The sequence below is a fragment of the Spermophilus citellus genome, assembly GCF_964194105.1.
Source record: "Spermophilus citellus genome assembly, chromosome: 1".
Classification (NCBI taxonomy): Eukaryota; Metazoa; Chordata; class Mammalia; order Rodentia; family Sciuridae; genus Spermophilus; species Spermophilus citellus.
This window is the reverse complement of record NC_138182.1, coordinates 200,234,788-200,260,095: the sequence shown is the minus strand read 5'-3', so window position 1 is coordinate 200,260,095 and position 25,308 is coordinate 200,234,788.

Below are 25,308 nucleotides of genomic sequence, written 5' to 3'. Positions count from 1 at the left end.
AGACTACAGAACTTACCCCTTGTCATGATTACTAAGTATGAAGCAATATTCTGATTTTAATTTGAATTTATATATGACTTTGCTTACAGAAAGTGACTGTGATTGTAAATATTGTGCTATATATTTTATTTTAAATTAATTCATTGATGTTCTGATTTTAAAATATGAACCTCTGAGGGCTGGTTTAATGTAACTTTTCCACAAGTTGTCAATCCATTAGACAGATGAGATTTCTAGATACAAAATCTAAGGTCTAAGCCCTGGTTTGAGAAGGCAATGCTACACTAAAGGACCCTTAGAAACACCTGAGTGAATTCTGAACTCAATGAAAACATCCTCTTCATCTGTAAAAATGTTCACCTTTACTTTAATCAAAAACAGGAAAATTTAGAATCAGGAGAATAATAGAGAATATCCAGCTTACTCAGTATTTTTATAAAGAAAGTAGTTCAAATTTAAGAATGACCTTGTATAGGGCATCAGTAATAAATATACTAAAGATGCAGGAATTTGGCTTCTGACTCATTTGTACATTTCAATTCTTGCTTACATGCGTGTAACTGGCAACATTTACTGAATATCTAAAAGTCCAACTTCATGGACTGGGGAACAGTCTACAGTGTCTAAGCTGTACTGGAGAAAACATGATAAAAGGAGAATGGAGTGGTGTTTGCTATGCTTTGTAGTCCAGTAAATGTCCCACTTAATTTTTATAAATATCTAGAGAAATTTTCTTACATTTTTATCCAGGTAAAATGTATGAGGATATTATTATGGAATTGTGTGCAACAGCAGTGTGTTGGGATACATCTATGTCTTACAAATAGAGGAAAAGGAAAACAATACATGATAAATACATATGATAGACCACTACACAGCAATGATTGACAACAACTGTATATATAAATTATATACAGTCCTAAAAGGATAGATCAAAATATGGGATAAAATCAATGACTACATGAGATACTTAGAATAGCATTTTATGCAAATATAAACCATGACCAATTAGACAGCTTGTATTTTATGATATGCATGTAGTACTGAGGTACTTGTACACAGAAGTACCAAATCTATTAGCATGGGCACTGATTGGAGTGCCTTCTCCTTACAATTTCAACTGGAAACCACAACAAAAGGGTGTTCCAGGCTCCTGTCCTCCCTTCTGTGATGGATCATACTTGAACCAGCACAATTGTGTGGAAGCTAGCACAATCCTCCCATTGTCAATTTGGCATCGATATACACCTCCAGTTAATCAGATTTAATATTTTAAGAAAATAAAGCATCATTCTGATGATGATATAACTTTTCAATATAAGGAGAGTTCTTTGCACTAAATACATCTCTAAGCACTATGCCATTTTCTTTTTAAATCACAGTCCTCATACATATTTTAACATATACTGAATTGTAATATAGCCACTAATAACCTATCATTTATTATTATATAGGAAGACAGTGGGGAAGGAAAATTAATTGATGACAAATACATGCATGACAAGTAAGCATGGAAATGTCCACGGTTATACAGTATCAGCTGTTGTAATACATGCTCATGCTCATATTTAAATTTTCCTTTTATTTTTATTTCTTTTTTTTGCCACGCATTCCACCACTCTATTGGTCTAAATCTTTGAATTATTATTACTCTTTTTCCAGTGGGGAACCCAGGAGGGCCTGAATCAATATTTTCTACTTAAAATGGTTCCTGAAGTGTCCATAAAAATATTGGTCTTGCCTTTAAGCAGCAGGTCATTCTTTGGAACACTTTTTAATTCTTTCTTATCAAATTATAATTCTCAGAAAATTGTAGAACTGATTTTTAGCCATGCTATCATTAGCTGAATTTTTTTATATGGCTCTATTCTCTTATGGAATCAGCTAGCTACTCTACCTTGGGAACATAAATGTTAATCTCTACTATTAGCAGATGTGTGTGTGTGTGTGTGTGTGTGTGTGTGTGTGTGTGTGTGTTTTGCTTTTAACTCAGTAATAATTAACACCAGAATATCCTTAGTGACATGTTGGGGTTGTGGCTCAGCGGTACAGCGCTTTCCTAGAATGTGTGAGGCCTTGGGTTCAATCCTCAGCACCACATAAAAAGATAAATAAATAAAAGATATTGTAGCCATCTGCAATTTTTTTAAAAAAGAATATCCTTGGTGAAAATAAGGGCAAACTGGTATGATCATGTGTAATGTTCACCTTTGCTATAGTGAGAATTTTATCCTTAAGCCCATTCATCAAAAACTGAATTATATGGGAAGAGAATGACTAATCTTCAAAATAATGTTAATTTTGTTTCTGTGATTATGGAGAGCTTCTTCTGTGGTGGATTTCTTCTGGTGAGTGTTCACATTGGACATGGAAATTTTTCTACTCTACGTCTTTCAAAAGGCCATGCAGATATATTTAACTCAGAATTTTAATGATTAAATAATAGTGCTTCAAATCCCCAACTAACAACCATTTTCAGATGCTCACGAGTCAGTGTACATCCATATATCTGATCATTTCTTTTTCCAAACAGAGTTAATAATCATAAGAACTTCTTTAAGTCTTTTCACTAAGGATAAATCCATCCTGTGCTAAGAATATACTGCTTCAAACATCAACTCTAAAATGGTACCAAACTACCAAATGGAGCCACCTGAAAACAACTCCATTTATTTGTTTCCAAATCTATTAGGCATACATAACTGTCCATATGGCTCTAGCAAGATGTTTTATCAATGGAGCAGTGAAAGAGTCGGTAAATTATCTCTCTTTTGAACTTGCCCTAAATCTATCTTAATTACCTTAATGTGATAGTTATGCAATGTTTTCCATGTACCAATTTATAATATGATGCATCAAATGATGTAAATAGCATCTCAGACTGCATGGTAACTTCATGTTTATTGGTTTTTTGCAGTAATTATAGAAACTAGAAGCTTTATATGATGACTGCAGAACTTTTCCTCAAACTCTAAGAGGTTGTGCATTAATTTTCACATGGAAAAATTCTAGAAATCTTATAGATTATATTTATTCATTGTATATGTTTCAAGCACCATTGATCTGCAGGATAATAAGAGCAAGTGATAATGTGCTTTTTATAAGCAGTGAATATTTTCATGAATCCTTTCTCATTACAGATTGCAAAGTAAATCAATTAAAGAAGATTATTCAAATATGTTATACAAGTTGCTTCCAGAAACCAGAAACTCACCAAGAATCACTCTTCCTTTCCATTGTCCAAGATTACATGTTGTAAAATATTGTGTTTCACTGTCACCCATATCTCAACAGAACTCATAGTACTTAGCTATTATTATCTTCACTGAAGTGACAGACCCTTAAACCTTGGGAAAACATATTGCCCAATTTCTGTCACCAAGCTTCTTAGATATTTTCTGGTTTTGCTCATCAACTCCAATCAGCATGAGTTCATTGAATGATGATCAGAATGAGCCCTGAGTAATGGGAAAAATGATCAAAATTTCTAGGAAATAGATTTTGTCAGAAGTAAGGATTTGACACAGCTCTACAAATAAACAAACATTTTAAAAATTGGGAAAAACATACCAGGTATCATTAGAAGCATCAACTGGTTCCTGTGAAGAAACGACATCTAGACTAAAAGCTGCAATTGAAAGAAGTTTGTGAAAATGTATTTTATTTCTTTCAACATTTCTTCTACACAAGCTAAATGGGAATTTGAAAAATGTGAATATTCTTGCTATCCTTGTGTCTCTTAGGTTTGTGACTATGATTCTAATCTTCTCAGATCTTCTGGAATGTGCTTTTGCTTTTGGTTTACTCTTTTGATAGGGTCATGGAGTTCCAGGGACTTGTACTTGGCCTTTTCTATCCCATGCTCCTCACTTCATTTATCATAAACTAATGTTGGGATTCTGACAGTTGTGAAATTTAGCTCTTCATGTTGTGCACCTAAGAACTAAAGATAAACCCCAGAATAAGTGATGAAATCTATCATGTGCACTTTGAGGTGGACCAGAACAAAATATCCATTTATCATCTCACTACTAATAGCCCCTTTCTCTTATGGGTGCAACAGGGTAGTGTTCCTGGTCTCAGGAATAACGTCAGCTGAGAGGAAGTGCTAAAAAGTCCCTGAAAAGTTTTTGATTTTTTCCTTCCCCAAAGCAATTTTACACTGGGAAATGATTTCAGGTTCCCCTGAGGACCTCTGAGAGGAATGTTATACTTTGTAATTGTGGCAATATTTTAAGGTCTTGCTGACATGGTCTTTGCCTCCCTTTCAAGGAGATCAGGGTGTGGAATTGGCTCAAGTCTGAGAATTGAAGTAAGGATCCATAACTCTTTCATTCCGATGTCAAAGAGACCATTACTGACTTCACATATAATCAGAACAGACAGATGATTTCGGGTTTTCATTTTTGAGATTCTTCTTCCAGAAATGATTTCTGGTAATTAGAAATGTATCAGGCAATGTTCATTCAGGGAAAGGAAAGACTTTCTATTAATTAGAAATGATAAATATTTTAATACAGAAGAATAGACATTTATACTATCATTTAAAAGACTGAGTGAATGAAGGTCAGGGAAACTATCTCTAAAAATCTTAGCTTGTCATTAAAATTTTGACAAACAATAATACTTATAGCAGCCAAACAGGTGACTCATAAAGCCTCAGCATGAAAAAGAAAATATCTTGAGTCTCCCTAGTTCATCTGCCACTTCTTCTGGAGAATAATGGCTCCTTGTTGGATGATTTTAATCTACAATATGAAGGAAAGGAAGTTATGGAAAACTGAGTTCCCAACACTTCTGCAATGAAAAAAAAAAGCTTGAAAGTTGGCAGTGATAATGCTGCGTTAATTACAAACCACTCAACATAGAAAATGTTATCTATAGGAGTTGCTGGTCTGTTAGATTATATGAAGTTATGAAATTCCATTTTTTCATACATTTGCTTTTCATAGAACTGATCAGTACATACTATTACTTTAGCATCTGGGATAGTGCCTGCTATTTGGCAGATAATAAGTGTGTATAATCAATTATATGAAATTATATCTAAGTAAAATTTTGACAGAAAACATATCCATATATGCAAATTCAAATTATCTTTGTAACTCTTCTGCTCTTTCATTTCTAGATTTAGACAATATACAAAATAGTTTTGACAATATATGAAATTGACTTTCAAATATTTAAAAAACATTTTATTTTTTTAATTGGTACCAAGCATTGAAATCAGGGCACTTAACTACACAGCCATATCCACAGCTATTTTTTATATTTTATTTAGAGACAGGGTCTCACTGAGTTGTTGTGGGCTGCACTAAGTTGTTAAGGCTGGCTTTGAACTCTCTATCCTTCTCCTTCAGCTTCCTGAGTTGCTGAGATTACAGGTATGTGCCACCATGCCAGGCCCCTATTTTTTGGGGGTCTACTTTTCTGTAGGCTAGATTTCCTATGCATTAGAATCATCTCATAAAATATGATTTCAAATAACCATACTGTTGATTTTTTAAAATTTATTTCAATTAGTTACACATGACAGTACAATACATTTTGACACATCATACCTAAATGGAGCATAACTTCTCATTCTTCTGTTTGTACATTACATAGAATCACACTTATGTAATCATATATGTATATAGATTAATACTGTCCAATTAATTGTATTATCCTTCCTACCTCCATACCCCCTCTACTCCATTTATTCCCCTCTAATTCAAAGTGTCTCTATGTTTCCCTAGACCCCTGATGATTGTGAATTAGCATCTGAATATCAGATAAAACATTCAGCCTTTGATTTTGGGGGACTGACTAATTTCACTTAGCATGATATTCTCCAGCTCCATCCATTTACCAGAGAATGCCAAATTTTAAATATTCTTTAAGGCTAAATAATATTCTGTGTATAGCACCTCATTTTCTTTATCCATTCATCGGTTGAAGGGCATCTAAGGTTGGTTGAGTAATTTGGCTATTGTGAATTGAGCTGGTATAAACATTGATGTGGCTATGTCACTATAGTATGCTAATTTTAATACCTTTTGGTATAAACTGAGAAGTGGGATAGCTGAGTCAAATAGTGGCTTCATCCCAGTTTTTTTGAGGAATCTCCAACTGCTTTCCATAATGGTTGCACCAATTTGCAGTCTCACCAGATATATATAAGTGTACCTTTTCCCCCACATCCTTGACAACATTTATTTTTACTTGTCTTCTTCATATTGCCATTTTGATGGGAAATATGAAATCTCAGGGTTTTTTTTTTGTTGTTGTTGTTGTTTTTTGTTAGCCGGCATGGTGAATATTTGGGCCTACTATTTAATTTTTTATTTTATTTTTTATTAGGCTCAGGGTCTCTGTCTAGTGTCTAAGTCTTTGATCCACTTTGTTGTTGTTTGTACCAGGGATTGAACCCAGGGGCACTTAAACACTGAACCACATCTCTAACCCTTTTTTGGTATTTTATTTAGAGACAGGGTCTCACTGAGTTTCCTAGGACCTCACTAAGTTGCTGAGGCTGGCTTTGAACTCAAAATCCTCCTGCCTCAGCCTCCTGAGCTTCTGGGATTACAGGCATGTGTCACCGTGTCCGGCCTTTAGAGCTGTTTTGATTTGTATTTCTCTAATTGCTAGAGATATTGAACGGATTGTTCTCAAGTATTTTTTTTTATTGATTGTATTTCTTCTTCAGTGAAGTGTTGGTTCAATTCCTTAACTAATTTTTTGTTTACTTTTTTTTTATTGGTTGTTCACAACATTACAAAGCTCTTGACATATCATATTTCATACATTAGAATCAAGTTATTGACTGTATTATTATTATTATTATTATTATTTTGGTGTTGAGTTTTTTGAGTTCTTTATATATCCTGGAGATGAATGATCTGAGTTGCCCATGGGAAAGATTTTCTTTCATTCCATGGGCTCTTTCTTCACATTATTAATTATTTCCTTTGCTGTGAAGAAGCTTTTTAGTTTAAATCCTTTCCATTTATTTATTCTTTATTTTACTTCTTTGGTTTTAGGAGTCTTATTAAGGAAGTGTGTTCCTTAGCTGACATGGAGAAGATTTGGGCCTACTATTTTTTTTTTTTTTTTTAAGGCTCAGGGTCTCTGTCTAGGGCCTAAGTCTTTGTTCCACTTTGAGCTGAGTTTTGTGCATGGTGAGAGATTGGGGTTTAATTTCATTTTGTAACATATGGATTTCCAATATTCCTCAGAACTTTTTGTTAAAGAGGATATTTTCCTCCAATGAATACTTTTAGCACCTTTGTCTAGTATGAGTAATTGTATTTATGTGGGTTTTATCTGTGTCACCATTGTTCTACATTGTCTGTTTTGATGCCAATACTATGACATTTTTGTTACAATGGCTCTGTAGTATAGTTTAAGGTCTGGTATTGTCATACCTCCTACTTTACTTTTTTTTTTTTTTTGCTAAGGATTGGTTTGGCTTTTCTGGGCCTCTTATTTTTTCCAAATAAATTTCATGATTGCTTTTTCAATCTCTACTTTTTTCTTTTTCTTTTTCTTTTTTGGTAACAGGGATTGAAGTTAGGGGCACTCGGACACTGAGCCACATCCCCAGATTATTCTGTATGTTATTTAGAGACAGGATCTCCCTGAGTTGCTTAGCGCCTGCTTTTCTTGAGGCTGGCTTTGAACTCATGATCGTTCTGCCTCAGTCTCCCTAGGAGCTGGTATTAAAGTGCACCACAGTGCCCGGCCTGCTTTTTCAATTTCTATTAAGAGTGTCATTATGATTTCAATAGGAATTGCATTAAATCTGTGTGAAACTTTTGGTAGTATGGCCATTAATTTTGACTATCCAAGAGCATGCAAGATCTTTCCATCTTCTAAAGTTTTCTTCAGATTCTTTTTTAGTGTTCTGTAGTTTTCAGTATAATGAGTTTTAGCCTCTTTTTAATGGTTGATTCCCAAGTATTTTCTTTTTCCTCCCTCCCTCCTTCCTTCCTTCCCTCCCTCCCTCTTTCTTTCTTTCTTTCTTTCTTTCTTTCTTTCTTTCTTTCTTTCTTTCTTTCTTTCTTTCTTTCTTGATACTATTATAAATGGATTAGTTCTCCTAATTTCTCCTTCAGTTGATTCATAACTGATGTATAGGAAGGCATTTGATTTATGGGTGTTTATTTTATAACCTGCTATATTGTTGAAATCATTTATGAGTTTAGAAGTTTTCTGGTGGAAATTTTTGGATCTTCTAAATATAGAATTATGTCGTTGACAAATAGTTATAGTTTTGAGTTCTTCTTTCCCTATTTGTATCCCTTTAATTTCTTTCATCTAATTGCTCTGGCTAGAGTTTCTAGGACTATGTTGAATGAAAATGGTAATAGAGGGAATCCTTGTTTTGTTCCAATTTTTAGAAGGTATGCTTTCAATTTTTCGTCATTTAGAATGATGCTGGCTTTGGCTTAGCATAGATAGCTTTTATAATGTTGAGGTATATTCCTACTATCCCTAATTTTTCTAGTGGTTTGAACATAAAGGGGTGCTGAATTTTGTCAAATGCTTTCTCTGCGTCTATTGAGTTGATGATATGATTCTTATCTTTAAGTCTATTGATGTGATGTTGAATCAGCCTTTCATCCTTGGAAAGAACCCTCCTTGATTGTAGTGCATTATCTTTTTAATATGTTTCTGTATGTGATTTGTTGGAATTTTTAAGGAATTCAAAGTTTGTGTTTGCCAGTATCTCTTTTAAATCAGAGTTTCTAGAACTAACAGTTATGGATCCAAATTGTTTCAAGCAAAGTGTTATTTTTACATTTAATTTTGTAAATTTTACATATGTGTATATATATTTGTAAATATAGATAGTTTAAGTATAGACATCCTTCTCTCAAAGTGGTGTTTTTATTAGTCATTCTGTTCCAAATACATATTTGTCAGTATATATAATTTTAAATATAAAAGCTCTCATATATATATATATATATATATATATATATATATATATATATATAAATGAATTGTATCTTGGTAGCTATTTCACACAGCTTTCAATATTAAACCTCTAATCATCATAAGCATCTTTTGGAAATATTGTAATTAATCCAAATGCATTTCTTTATATGGTTTGTTTTTAGTTTATGATTCACTAATAATTCATCCTTATTTAACATTTACATCTAAAATAAATATGACACTGAGTTTTCATAAGAGATCTTCTCAGTACATTGTAGCATTTAGAATTTTTAGGTATCTATGATCCTGGTTGCAACAATCAGAGGAGTCCACTCTTACTATGCATAACCTGTGATAACAAATAAAGCAGTGGTTGACCTATTTTAAAGAATGACTGTATACAATGTAGTTCTGACAGCAGAGGAAACTCAGCAGAAAATGAAATTGAAATGAATAGAAGAGCCAAGGAGTTCATGCAAAACAACCAGACTTCACAAATGGAGTTCCAGAGACAAAGAGAGAATGAAAACTTGTACATTAAATTTTGCAGAAAACTAGAACCAGTAATTATTTTAACCAAAATAGAAGTTTGGGACTTGTAAGGGATTTTTGTTTGAAGGCTTTTGAAAGAAATTCATAGTCCTAAGCAAGGCACAGTTTTTTGACAAAATATATACTTTATTATAATTGGCTTATAAATGTGTTTTAATGAATCTTGGCTAATGTTCTTTCATCAAGGAATTTATTTTTCATTATTTTATATACTTTAATTGAACTTAAATGCACTTTTTATAGTACAAATTTTCTTTTAGGAAACAGAAAGAACAAACTTGAATTCCCTCTGAGAATATTGCAATTGATGGTGGAATATTTGGTGGATATACTCATCACATGTTGATACCCAAAAGATTCACATATGGGTCTTTGGTGTACCATGAAGATAAATAACCAAGAAAGTTATGAGAAAGAGAATGTCCTGGATGTTGGGTTAAAAGAACTGCTCAGACTGCATGTTGGTGATTTATAGTTTTAATAACACTTGATGATTTGTCAAACTCTTTTAAAGGGCATTTCTCTTTTTTTTTTCACAGAATATGGCAGATTGTAGTCATGAAATTCTGTGCTTCAAAAATGCCCCAACTTTTACTGATGACAGCTTCCTAGAGAAAGAGGGTTTTATTTTCTATGGCCTGTGTATACTCTCATGTCCATACCTCCACAGAGTAACTAGTCTCTGACATCACTCTTAGTTATTAGCTAAACTTCTCAAAGCTCCTAGGAAAGTTGAGTTAAATACAGCCTTCCCAAAAGCAGTAAATATAATTCCAATGACATTTTCAAACTTACAGGGAGACAAAGCACATTAAAGTTGGGTCTTCCTATACTTATCATTCTCATTAAATACTTCATTGTATTTTTATTGTATATTTCAAATGATTTGTCACTTTCACTTCTAAAATAGCACTTGTATAAACTGAAATCAAATTCTTATATTTTGGATGCATTTTCCTTGTCTTGTTATTTTTTGTGTTTTATATCATGTCTCTAATGCATGAGCAGTAAAAAAATATTAAAAAAAACCCAAATGTGTAATTGAATGGAAGTTCTAATAAGGAAAGTTTGAATGATGCTTTGTTATTGTAAGCAATGTGTGTGTTATAATTTTACCTTTTTGCAATTACATATAAGCTTAAACACAAATGGAAAAGAAATATGTTAGTTATGTGATGAATAGTATGTGCAGCAGTTTTGGTGTTATTCAAAATACTTGGGACCAGAAGTGTTTAAGTTTTCAGAGTTTTTTTGATTTTATATTTGCATATACTTAATGAGATATCTTAGGAATGTGATCCAAGACTACATGCTAAATTCATTTATGTTGCATGTATACCTAGTACAGATAGACCAAAGATACTTTTATAATAATATTATTTTTAATACACCTGAACTTTGACTAAACCTGCCACATGAAGATCCATGTAAGTACTCTAATTTTGACATCATGCCTGTGCTCAAACACTTTTGATTTCAGATTCTCAGAATAGTAATGATCAACATGATCATCGATTTATTATGCTCCACAATTATCTAATAAAATTAAAATCTTAATACTCTTTGGGTAATTTGGAAATGTATATTTTAAAAATAAAACCTAATATTTTCCCAGTCCATAAAACAAGGGAGTTTTACTGAGAACCTGATAGCTTTAAGAATGAAGTGTAGATTTGTTAATTGTAAATCTTTTTAGAAAAAAACATAGTTAAAATGTTAAGATGTCAATAACAATATTATTATTAAAATTGCCCAGTCTAAGTCATCAGAAATTTATGCTATTTTTAAATGATAACAAGTACATTTTTCCATTTGTTTTTAAAAACTGTAAACCTGAGCTAATTTTGGATTTCAAGAGGAGTCCCAAACATTGTACAGAGTTTCCAATGTCCTCATGTAACCTCACACAATTCATCAAACTTGACAAATTAATAGTCTAATTGACTGTAACTTCAGTACACACATTATTTTAATGCCCCCAGTTTTCCTACTATTGTACCCTTTTAGTTCCAGGATCCAATTCAGGATAGGTCACTCTATTTAAATTTAACTTCCCTTATGAGGACCACTCAAAGAACAGAGCTGAAAACAGCTGGGGTCTTCTGTGTTCCAGTGGCCATCACTCCACTCTACTCTGCCGCAGTCTGGCTGCAGCAAAATAACCAGGGGGTGACGAACAACTTGTGTACCTTGATACAGCAGGAGTGGAAGCTGTTTATTGTAGGACAGGAGCAGTATTTATACATTCCACACAGCTTATCTTAATTAGCATAAACTCGATACAGCAGTCAACCAATAAGGAATCTTCACACTTAATGGCTCTCTGGCGTTACTTCACAAACCACTCCCTCTGGCATTTTGCCAGGCGCCATCCAGACTTGTTTACAGACTCCAACATTTCTCTGGCAAAATGCCAGGCGCCATCCTGACTTGTTTATAGACTCTAACACTACTCTACTTCAGCAATCCACAGTATGGGAACAGTCAGAAATTTATTTTTCACTATAAAATCTTGAAATTGAAGACTTTTGTATTGTATGCAGTTGCATACCCATTCATATATTCTATTAAATTCACTTAGGCACTCACTCAAAATACATTGGTATTCTACTGTGGTAACAGCAATGTCCTATCTTCATTTTTTTTCCCTGTCTTATCTATATCTCCATCTTGAAGTCTCTCAGTAACATTTTCAACAGCATGGTTTATCTCTTATCTTCTTACACTTTATGTACAGTTAATATTCTCATTTCCCAGTTAACACAATTGTCTTCATTGCTTGGGACAAGCACATTGGATATTTCCTGCCACTGAGGTGTTTCAGCTAGATAGGTTGATGCCAGGTCCATGCTTGCCAACTTTAGACAGGTGCTTAAGAATACATGCTGATGTTTTGCATCAGTGGTTTAAAATTCTTGACAAGTTTCCCAAACTCTCAGCTCCTCTGTCACCATTTGTTACACATAACAGGTAACTCCTAAAAGTGAGACTAAGACTGTATGTAGGTGGCAATCTACTTCAAGTCTCTCTCTATACACACTTGGTCTCTGTTTCATTGTTCCTTTGTTGACTTTCCTCCTGCCACGTGTCACTCTAGCTCTCAAACCCATCTTGGGAATTCCAATTTCCCACTATACTATCTGCTGCTTGTCTGTTACCTCTTATTTTTACTTCCTCCTATAATGGGTTCCCTTCACTAACTTTCAGCTACACTGATGTTCTTTCTGTTCTGTGAACACTTGCTCCCTCCTGCCAACTCAAATAAAACGATTTCAACGAGTTCTTCAAAGACCACATGGCAAAGGCTTCACTTTTCTTTCTTTCTTTCTTTTTGGTACCTGGGATTGAACCCAGGGGTACTTAACCACTGAACAATATTCCCAACACATTTTTGTTTTGAGACAGTATCTCACTAAATTGCTGAGCCTCCCTTTGAACTTGTAAACCTCCTGCCTCTGCCTCCCAAGCAGCTGGGATTGCAAGCATGCACCACTGTACTCAGCAAGACTTCATCTTTTACTTGTCTGTTTCCATCCTTTTTCATATCCCCATTTCATCCTTTTTACTTGTTTTCTTAATACTCTGTTTTACTTGTTTTCTTATTAGTCTGTTTTACCTATCAACAAAATACTCTATAATGTAAGCTCAATAGGTGAAAGGACCATGCTGCCTTGCTTATCATTATTTCTATAGCTAGAAGACTGACATTAAAATTACAAGCATTCCATAAACTATTTTGATAAAATAACTAAATTGTCTTCTTATTTTAAGTAATATTGATGTCTTGTCTTAAATGTTGCAGTTTTGTGCCTTTGTGTAATAATTAACAAAATAAATAAATAAATAAAGGGAAGAGAGATAAATCTAGAATTTATTTATTCCCCATATTTAGCAGTGAATTTATTTTGAGTAAGTTTTTGTATATTACCCAATTGCAATTTATATCACATTTTTTCAAATATTTATATTTTAGTTTTATATGGACACAATATCTTTATTTTTTTTATTTTATATGTGGTGCTGAGGCTGGAACTCAGTGCCTTATGCATGCTAGGAGAGCACTCTACCACTGAACCACAGCCCCAGACCTTATATTACATTTGTAAACATAAATTTTTTACTCCAAAGAATTTTACTTAACACATAATGTAAATATAATACCATAATTAGAATTACATTTTAGTGAGATGACATCCATATGATGACATGAGGAGTTCTGTATCCCTGCCTGTTAATGAAACAACCATGATTAGTAATAAATAAATAAATTAATTAATTAAAAGTTGTTTTGAAAACTTAAGTCATCAGTGGAAATTGTCCTAAAGACATACTGCAAGTGAAGACAAACTTATGCAAGAATCCACTAATTATTTGTAAATAAAAATAGCAGCATTTTTTGAATTTGTAGCTATGAACTGTTCTCTTAATCTTCCCACATCAATGTAATGAAAAATCATGATCATGGGACAGGTAAACTTAGAGTACAGGGCAAACTCTCTTTACAGCTTGCAATGGAGTTGGGGTTTCTCAACAGATAGTACAGGTCACCAGCATTTCATATATTTCCAAACTCTATTTATAGAAATTACGTCCAGGAGAGAATGGCCAAAGAATCTTTTCTATGTAGCCCATAGTAATAGGGCAGGAGACTATCCTAGGCATGGCAGGTCTAGAACACTGAAGTCCTTACATCTCACCTTAATTTAAACATAGCCAAGCTTATTGTTCATAGGGGAGAAGTTGCACAGAAAGACAGACAAGTCCAAAGACCAGAGGTTCCCATCCCACCTTGATCCCTAATCACAAAACACAAGTGTCAGTCAAAGTCAAACAGATTGCTTTCCTGTCTCTAGGTCCAGAACAATATCAGATGCTTTTTCATAATTCAATCATATAAAATGTCTTGAATAGCAAAATACACAAAGCCAATTTAATTTACTTGAATGCAATAATGAATTGACTAAAAAAGAGAGAGTAAAAAAAGGAGAATGAATGTGATATAAAGATAAATAAAACAACAATATTGGAAATATTGTAAAATTATACCCACAATTTCAGTTAACAATTTTAAGTTCTCAAATGTGCTTAAGTATGAAGATTTGAATGTGCTGTTCCTTCAGTCTTTCTCTGTTCTCACAAGCCCCATATGTGTGAGGTGATCAGACTGCTATAAGATTTCCTAATGAACTTTATGTTATATACAATGTTTTACTGCTTATATTCTACGTAGATCTTAATATTCAAGTATACTGATATAAAATAAAAACCACATTCTGTTTACTTCTTAACTACTTATACCAGGTCCTTTTTTTTTTTTTTAACTGTCAGTGGATTATTGACCCAATACTGTTCACTTGCTTTCTTCTCTAGTCTCTCACTTGACAGTGCATTTCCATCAGCAAATATCCCACAGCACTCTCATGCTAAAATAAAAATAAAATAAAATATTTTTCTTAACATTGGCTATTTCCCACCTACAGAGGCACTTCTGCCTACACAGGTTCTTCTAGGTGTCTTTCTACCCATTATCTGTAAGAGTACATATTTCTTCCTATTTCAGCTCACATTGCATTGCCTCTGAGAGTAGCCTTCCTCATCACATATGCTTCTCAATTATTTAAGATCTGAGTTCTACTCTCTTCACTATACTAAAACTAGTGATGACAAAGTTGAAACAAATTTCCAGCTTGCTAAATACAATAGATTTTCCCCAAAATAAAACTATCTTATGACAGTAAATATAAGAGCATTGTTTTACATTTCTTTTTTTTTCCTGAAAAATCTCCTCTCTGAAACTCTCTGTCCTTTCTTGATTCTTTCCTTGATATTTCAAGTTATGTCTTTTTTCCCCAGGAGTCAACATAGGTATTAATGACTATGCACTTTATATCCTTTTCTAATTTATTAGTTGCTTTTGCTTTCATAACTCTATAGGCCCATGATTTCCATTTTAGAAGATGACTATTTATTTGCTTATCTCTAGTCAAACCTGTATTCTGAGATATAGATCTTTGTATGTAATTCACTGACCCATAAAATACTTAAAATGTCATGACTTCAATATTTCAAAAACAAATTGATTGTGCTCCTGTTTTAGTCAGCTTTTATGTTACTGTGACTAAAAGTCCTGACCAGCACAATCGTAGAGGAGGAAAATATTATTTAGGGGCTCATGGGTTCAGAGGTCTCAGTCCATAGACAGCTGGTTCCATTTCTTGGGCCTCAAAGTGAGGCAGAACATCATGGTGGAAGAGAGAAACAGAGGTAATAGGCTCACATGATGATCAGAAAGCAGAGAGAGACTCAACTTGCCATATATAAAATACATACTGTAAAGGCACACTTCCAAAGACACACATCTTCTGATGACATCTTACCTGCCTTCAGTTATTACTCAATTAATCTCTTCAAGGGATTAACTCACTGATTGGGTTAAAACTGTCATAACTCAAACATTTCTCCTCCAAACCTTCTTGAATTGTCTTACATATGAGATTTTAGGCAACACCTAATATCTAAACCATAACAGTTCCTAAATATGTTTTTATTTCCATGTTACATTATTGAATTGTGTCACTAGACTACTTGGGATCCGACTTTAGCTCAGTTTTTTTTTTCCCCCATCAATTGCAATTTACTTCTATTTTACCTGGAATTTTCTGAAATTGTATACTTTTCTCCATCTGCTTCATCACTACTCTGGTCAACATGCCTGTTTCCCTTTCCTTCCTTTTTGTATAAGCTTTAAAATTTCATGTTCATTGTAGCCCATCCCAGTCTCCTTACTGCAGCCATAATTAATTTTTCAATATGATAATTTAATCTTCTTGCCTATTCTCTGTCCTTACCTCCCAGTCCCTCAACAAAATTCAGTAGTTTCCCACTTCCTTTGGGATAAAACTAAAATTATTAACATTGTTTGTAACATCTTTATTTTTGAGTGTTTAAGCATCTTTTCTACCTAGTCATATAGTATATATCTCAAATTCCTATTAAATGCTGTTTATTTTCTTAAAGTTATCTAACCTACCTAGTTAGGTCAAACACCCCAATTAAACCTACAATCACCATTATAACAATTCTTCACCTCATATCACAGTTGTCATATTTTATTAGATTGTCTGATAATTTATATTTACAATATCCAGATCTGGTATAAACACTATGAAAAGTAGGAATATGAAAATTTTCATCTCTTTTATGTGCTCATGCTTGCCAGTAAAATGGTCTCATTAAACATTTGCTATATAACTGATAAATTAATGAGTGCTTAACTTTCACATTTCTTAAAATATATCTATTTATCGGAATTTTTCTTTTGTCCCTTTGCACTTTCACTATGCTTGCTTTGCATAGATGATCCTATAAATTTTCCTGTCATTGGGTATCACTCAAATCTACATCTTCACTATCACACTGTACCTTGAGCTCCATTCTTGAGTCTCTGCCTCATATTCACTTCCATTCTCAAAGAATAGATTTTTAAACTCCCTTTGTAGTTTTCATACCTGATTCAAATCATGCAAATGCTGTATTTATATGACTTTTCTTTTGACTTGTAGCTCAAGTAAACAACAAAAACACAAAATCAAGAGTCATTCTTCCTTTATATTCTCTTCCAATTCCAACATTTAATGTGTTATTGTAAGCAATTTATAAAGGTCATCAAAAATGGTCTTTCTATATCTCTGTCCCATATTCACACTTTATAGTTGAAAACCTAATCAGTAGGAAATAATTACAATAATATATTAAGTTTGCTTTATCTCTCCAATTCATCACCCATATTAAAGTGATCTTAAGAAAACACAATATGATCATTATATAGATTATGTTTTCAAAATGGAGGTTCTATTTCTAAATTAAAATTCAAATTGTATGTTAAGTTACACATCAAAACATTTCACTTATCCCCACACACTCTTGTGTACATTAGATTTTACATGTACATATTCTTGCATTTATTTATTAAATCTTCATTTTTTTAATCATTTGTCTTATGTTTTTCAAGGTTTTCCATATATCTTAAGAACTACAAAAACAGATGAGAATAGTAACATACATCCTTGATTGATTGATTTGTGTACATTAGACTTTATTTACATGACACATATGGAGCTGTGATGAGGCTCACGTTGTAAATCATTAATTTACAGATCTAGCAATGAAATTTCGAATGATCACAACTGAATTCTGGGAAATACAGTCAATTTTTTTTACCAACAAAATAGTTGGTAAATCAATAATTCTGAAAATTCAGAATAAATATATTATATTAACCCCCAAAATTGTTAGATATGGTGGGACTTATTCCTTATTTGTGCAAAAGGTTGTATGACATCTATTATTTAATCATTCCTCGCTGTTTTTGTCACTTGCACCACTTTCTTGACCCTGACAGACTTTTAATTTTTTTTTTATTAAACTGTAGTGTTTATTGAAAAGTAAAGGAAGCTGATGCAAAGGAAACTGCTCAGTCTCCGGAAGAGCTCTTGTCACTCCATTGCTCATGCAGACATTCCCTGATTTTTTTTTTCAATTTTTTCCTTATAACTTAAAATGATACTTAATTTTTCTTGTTAAAACTGACATAAAACAACATTTTTTGCTGATTTATATATAATGAGATTTAATATGAAACTGTAAACTGCCCATTTCCTCTACTATGCTGGGTACAAAGAGATAACTCCTAGAACACCACACCAGAATTGTTTTTGAATGAAACTGCACAAACGGGATTAGAAATCTGAAGAATTAGGAAACTGCACTAACAGGATTAGAAATCTGAAGAATTAGGAACTTCAACTGAAATCTTTCAAATGGCATTTTCCTTGCTGCTTTCTGGAGACTGTAATGTAAACTATTTCATCTAGGTAGGACTACATTATTTCAGTCACAATCCTCACCAGTAAAAGAAAGTTTCTTGCAATAATAGAATTTTTTTTTTTCAGCATGAGGAGCACATGAAGATTAGGAACACTCTCCACCCCATGAATGCATTACAAATATTTTGATACATGTCTACTTAGTGAAAATTCAGCTACAAACCATCACCAAACTACAAAGAATTCTGGGGAAATTATCTTTGGATTTATGGCCTTTGGATTTCCAGTTGATTATTTAGCACATGTAGTTGGAGACAGACCATTTGTAATTTATTCAATGTGGATTTGGGAATGATTGAGTGGCTAAGTCAATCATATCCACATAATATGAGGCTATGAATGACACACATACGAAAAATGTCTTTTTTTTCACCTCACATTTCAAAATTATTTCAAAGTGATATTTTTTATCTTCTCAATTACTAGCAATGATATTCTTTAATCATCTCAATTACCAGTATAATTTTGTGGTTATTATTCTTTAATTTTCACATTATAGTAACTCAGTCCACATTAGCTCAAGCAAAAATAAACTAAACATGCAACCTAGCTTTAAACATTGGTTCTCAAATTAATCAAAAATCTATTTTCTGTATTCTATTTCTGCTTTCCTGTATTTTGTTGTTTTTTCCCCTGATTTTTCTCACATTCCATGAGTAAATAATTAGCATAAACTGCAGTTTGTTACTCCCAGAGGGAAAAAGTGATTTTTCTTTCCAAAAGTATACTGAAGTATACAGTGCCAATGCTACTTGCATTTTATGGAATGAGTTTAAGTCACCCACTCATCCCTGATGCATTTTTTTTTCCATCCAGAAGGGTCATGGCTATCAACTCATGCCTATCTATAGAAACTAGGCAGAGGCAACTCACCTGAAGAAAATAGCTTATATAATTTTTTTCCACTTATATAATTTTATATAAGTGGAAGAAACGATTTATAGTAGAGGGGATGGAGAGAGAGTAGGGGAGGGGAGGGGAGGGGAGGGGAGGGGTGAGGGGACAGTGGAGAATGGGATAGACAGCAGAATACATCAGTCACTAGAAAGGCAATTTGTAAATCAATGGAAATGTAACTGATGTGACACAGCAATCTGTATATGGGGTAAAAATGGGAGTTCATAACCCACTTGAATCAATCTGTGAAATATGGTATAATAAGAACTATGTAATGTTTTGAACAACCAACAATAAAATAATTTAAAAAAAAAAAAAAAAGAAAATAGCTTGACCATGAAGAAGATAAAAGTTCTTCATGGGGACTCATCGTGGTAGTACCAGGAGATAATAATTTACTTAGAAATAAAGATAAAAACAAAAACAGAAACAAAACAAAAACAAACAAAACGCAGATACCCATTCTATTTCCTAAAAGGTAATTATGAAATTAATTACTAGTCTGCTCTGCTTTCTGTTTTTAGATAAATAAATTAATAAATTATTGTTGGGTTGGAGATAGTAACCAGTGTGGAGAATTTTGCATAGATGTAGATTAATGTTACAATCTGGGCTAAGTTTTTTTTTTTAATTATTTTATTGTTGGTTGTTCAAAACATTAAGTTAGTTTCATAGTTTTATATAATTCATGAATAAATCCCTTTGATCCCTTAAAGTGAAACACATATGACAAACTTCATGGAGTTAGATGTTGATTAAAAATATTAAGATAAATATTTTTATGCAACATTTTTCTCATCTATATAGGACAACAGTGTTGATGATGTCTTTGTAATAAAATAATTCAAAACACTTTTGCACCCCTTGAATCTAAGTAGCAAATACTCCATACTAATTTTCACTTTCCAAAGCAGCTAATTCAAGGTTAAAATTGATTTCTCTCTCTGTCTCAAACAAATGCTGTTTAGTTTCTTACTCGTGGGAAATTATGAAAAAAATAATAATTATTAAAAAAAATTGAAGAAAGACTTGTAAATCTTGACTCCAAGTCCATAAAAAGCCCCAAACTATAGAAATTTATTTTGGTTCATTTTTTAGTTATTGTGTTTAATGTCCTCTGCTACAATACTTTATTGTATAGTCTTTCTGAATGATCCTACTATGCTGCAGTTGATTCGATTTCTTAGTGACATACAGTGAATATAGCATTTCCCTAGGATTTTTCTCGAAGTTAAGCAAGTTTGTTTACATCATCCATTATATTCTGAATAAACAATATTTAGGTACTTTGAAGAAATCTTTCAAGGCTCATTTTTAAACCTACTACAGTATTATTGTGTAAAGAAATCTAAATTTAAAGTTTCAGTAAATTTGTTACTGAAAAACTGATTAACAGATCTAACTTTAGCTTGATATCATGACTGAACAAAATGAGTCAAAAGAGATCTTCAGAAAATAACTGATGTGAAGACTGCTCTGTTCTGAGCAGTCACTTTAGAAATAAATTTCTATCTAAGGGAATTGCAAACATTTTATTAGGGAAATTGCTATACAGTGACTTAACCCCTGACACTTCCTGCTTTTGTGAAGAGTTTTATGGTTCACAATAGTTTATATCAACTATAAAGGGACAGTTTCTATGAATTTGTGAGTAAATCAGGTTGAATACACCAAATATGCTATAGATTCAATCTTAAATGTCCCCAAGAGTCCTTGTGTTACAAGATGGTTTTCAGAAGTTGCAACTATAACTATGGTGGAAATTCTAAAATGTAGGTTTAACAGGAAGATTTTAGGTCACTGAAGGCATGCTTTTGTAGAGGGTTATGGGATCCTGGTCTCCTGTTTAATTTTATTCATTTTTAAAATATATTTAATTAGTTATACATGACAGTAGTTTTTTTTTTTCCTTTGCTTCCTAGCCATCAGGTAGGATTTTTTTTTCTGCCACCTGTTTCTATAATAATATGCTCTCTCACCAAAGGCCCAACATCCATGGGCCAACTTATCATAGCTAGGTCCTCCAAAACCATGAACCAAAATAAACCTTTTCTCTTTACAAGTTAATTGTTTCAAGTATTTTTTTATAGTGATAGAAAGCTGACTAAAACAAAAAGGATATGTTTATGGACATTTCTTTCCTTGAAGAAATCAGGCAAGTATACTCCAAGACTCTTAGTAATTGTGCTCTGTTGTCATTGTTTTAAGTAGTATAACTTCAAATCATGTAATATTTAATAGCCATTGATCACCGTAGCTGCCCTAAAATGTGATTACCTAGAAGTGATTTTTATATCTGGGAGCCATTCATCCCCTTATTGGGAAATGAGATGGTGGAGGAGTGAATCTGGAGTTGTGTTAGATGACAGAAGTGTCAGACAGAGTAGCCAGGGCATGTATAGCATTGGGTGCCTGCCATTGTGTTCCTCCATGAAGTTGGCAGAAATGATTAGATATTTTTCTCTGGTATCCTTCCCCACATATTTATACTATGCTTAATCTCTTAAGTTAATAGGAGGTGTTTTCTGACATTGAGACATAACTCTCTTCCCCTATCTTTGTTATTTTATGATCACCCAACAGTGCTCAAGTCAACTCATCTGTTTTAAATTGTATCTTCTTAGATATATTATTGGTGATTTGAATTCCATATGCTCTCTAACGTATAAAAAGTGTAAAAAAACTTTTAAGCTGCAAGCTGCTTAATGGTAGCATGTTTTCATATTCAAGGTCTATAAATGTTCTGCACTTTTCCATAACTCCATCAGCTGCTTGTCAGCAGGATCATGGCCATCCAAAAATGGACTTTGTATTTCTCACATGTCTAGCACAGAATCTCTTCTTCAGAGTCACAATTTAAATTAATTAGGAAATTTAATATTGTCTTTGAAAATGCTTCCTTATCTATGGATCATGACTCAAATAAATGATTCTAAGGAAGGGATTTCAGGTAAGGTTAAAACAAAGAGATGGAGAGCTATTTGGGATATTAAGTGAGGTGAATGAGTTTATATAAGGTAAAAAAATAGCTTCCCATGGTGCCTTAAACATAGAACATGCTCTGTGAATGATCATTTTCATTGTCACTATTATTTATTCTTGTTATTAAGCTGCCATACCCTATAATAACCCCATATGTTATTTAAATTAATATCTCATTATATTTTATCTTCATCTTAAGTCGTCAAACAAAAGTTTTCCTCCTTGAAATTTTTCACTTATATTTTATTTGCCTTGAAAGCTTCAGGCCAATTAGAATAGAAACTTTTGTAATGACAGAGGAGCCATTAGTAGTATAATAAAGATGACCCAGATTGAAAATAATCCCATTCCATTTGATAAACATTACCTCCTTTGGCTTAGAAGTTAGCCGTTTTCCCCTAGTTTGGGGACAAGTGACTCTAAAGGGCTCTCAAATCCCCTATCTTCCTCACCTCCATCCTCTGTGACTTCCTGTTGGGTAGAGTCTCCTTCAAGAGCGATCTGAAAAAATCTTCAGATTTTTATACAATGATTGCCGAATTTGAGGTCCAACAATCAAACTTATCTTCAAAGAGCAATTTGGTAGCCAAAATGTTGTTAGTGTACCAGTGTTACTAACCTTTCCAAAAGCAATGTCACAATTCTTTGAATGTTTTTCATATTATAAGAGGTCTCATAATATCCCTTTTTAAAGAAAAGTTTGTACAATAATGTCACAAAGAAAGATATAGATGAGAAAACCTAGATAAAATCACCTGTGTTTCCCTCTACAAAATCAAATCAAAATATACTTAGAAAATTAGGGAAAGAGGAATAGCATATATTAGTGTTAAATGCCTAAATAATGCTAAGCCTGATAAAAATATCTTTACTGTTTGATAATGTTTATAAGAATTAATGACTTGTGGAAAAAGAAATGTACCCTTTTTAAACTTGGGGGAAAATAATTGCTCATTTTTTTAAAAAAATAAGAGATTTTTGTCAGGATTCAATATTTTATAATCACATAAAGTAGAATTTCTTTCTAGAAAACAGGAAACTTGGTATATACTTAGAATCAGTAAATTAAGAAAGTGAAAATTTTATTTGTTAGAGAAATTTAAAATATTCCCTTCTGATTTCTTGTTTCTCATCATCAGTTGGAGAAATTTGGATGTTGGGTCTATATCAGATTATTTAAGACTCTAAACTAAAAATGAAGAGCCATTCAAATTTAGTGCTACTACACTAAAATCTTTAGGACTGTGAATTTGGCTATGTACTTCATATATGTACATACACACACACACACACACACACACACACACATATATATTTCATATATGTATCTATGAAGTACAATCTAAATATATACTTCATATATATATTTATATATATACATGCATACATTCATAAACATGTATATATGTACATATGTACTTGGCTGTTGATGGGGCAGTGAGTGCGGGCCTCAACCCCTTTGTTGGCCTAGCAGAGAAGATGAATGGATCATCAGGGAACCAGACAAGACCCAGGGTGTTCACAACACAGGGGGCTTGATTGCTGGGAACCAGCTCCCAAAGTTTTGGAGGCTTCAGACTCCTCATATGGGGCAGCTCTAGCTCTATGTAGAAGATTCTACACCACCTGGCTTCTTTCCCTGAAGCTATCTTTTGGCTGGCTGGGCCCATAGCTATCTTCCCTCCCTCCCCAGTTTGGCTGTGCCACAGCCTCTAGGATCCATCCTGGCCTTGTCAAGAGGCCTCTGAAGGGGTCCAATGCCATATATATATATATATATATATATATATATATATATATATATACATACATACATACATATACATACACACACACACACACACATATATATACACACACGAGTATTTATATATGTATCTATCAAGTACAACCTAAATTTTTAATGTGGTCTCAGCTTTGTTCTGAAGAATAAATTTTGTGGTTTGAAGTCATATTCACCTTGTTACATGTCTTCTCATCTGTGTCTACAGAAATATTTGTAAAATAACCCACTTGGACATCTTCTTAATTTTGAAGAAAGTACAAATATATAATAGAAATATGTGATATAATTGAGGGTACTTTTGAGATTGTTAGGAATTTGTTTCTAGGATTTTTTGGATATTAATTATAACCTACTAATATATTTGTTAACTCACTAAAGCAAAATGGATTTTATTATATAAATAACAACCTCAAACTCCTAGTTGGGAAGAACAATATTGAAACAGCTTCCTGGGGAACAAATTGTGTGACGAATATATAGTGTCTTAATGACACAGAGTGAAAAAATAATTCAGTTATAGAAATTCACTATTGCAATTCTGTGTTTTGTCATTTAATTTGTTTCCTGGCAAGATAATTTGAATATTTCAGTTTGTGATAAACAAAGAGACAAACAAAAACCAACCAACCAACCAACCAACCAACCATTAGCTCTCAGTGATACCAGAAGCTGACCACTCAATTTGTCTCATTATCATCATCCAGGTCCTTTTATTACACATCTTCCTTTGACTTTCTTCTCATATGTTTTATTTTTATTAATATCTCCATTAGATAGAAACATGAAATATGTAATGGAAGTAAATATGTAGCAAGAAATTTATCTCTTTGATGGCAATTATGACAAAGCAATTCATAACAAGGAGTGGTCAAAAGACCTCTTCATACCTCACAAGTGCTTATTTACAAGGCATATATGAAATTTATTCCTTTTTCAAAGGGAGAAAGAGAGGGATGAAGGAAAATATTTTTTCTACCCTTTCTATTACCAATTTCATAGTCCTTTATTTCTAAGAAATGGATTTGTGGTGTCATTCTTGATTCTCTTCCATACTGCATATCTTTACTATATCAAGCTACCTTAAACAGTGCATTTGCATTCAAGTCTTAGAGTGACTCACAAATATCTGCTCAATAAAATCCAAATCCTTCACACGGCATTTAATGCCTTTCATATTCTACTGCCACCTATCATCTCCATTCTCATTTCAGATAATTCCCTAAAAATACTTGAGATTGTCAGACCAGAGTCTCTTTACCCTCTGACAAACCTAACAAGTCACTT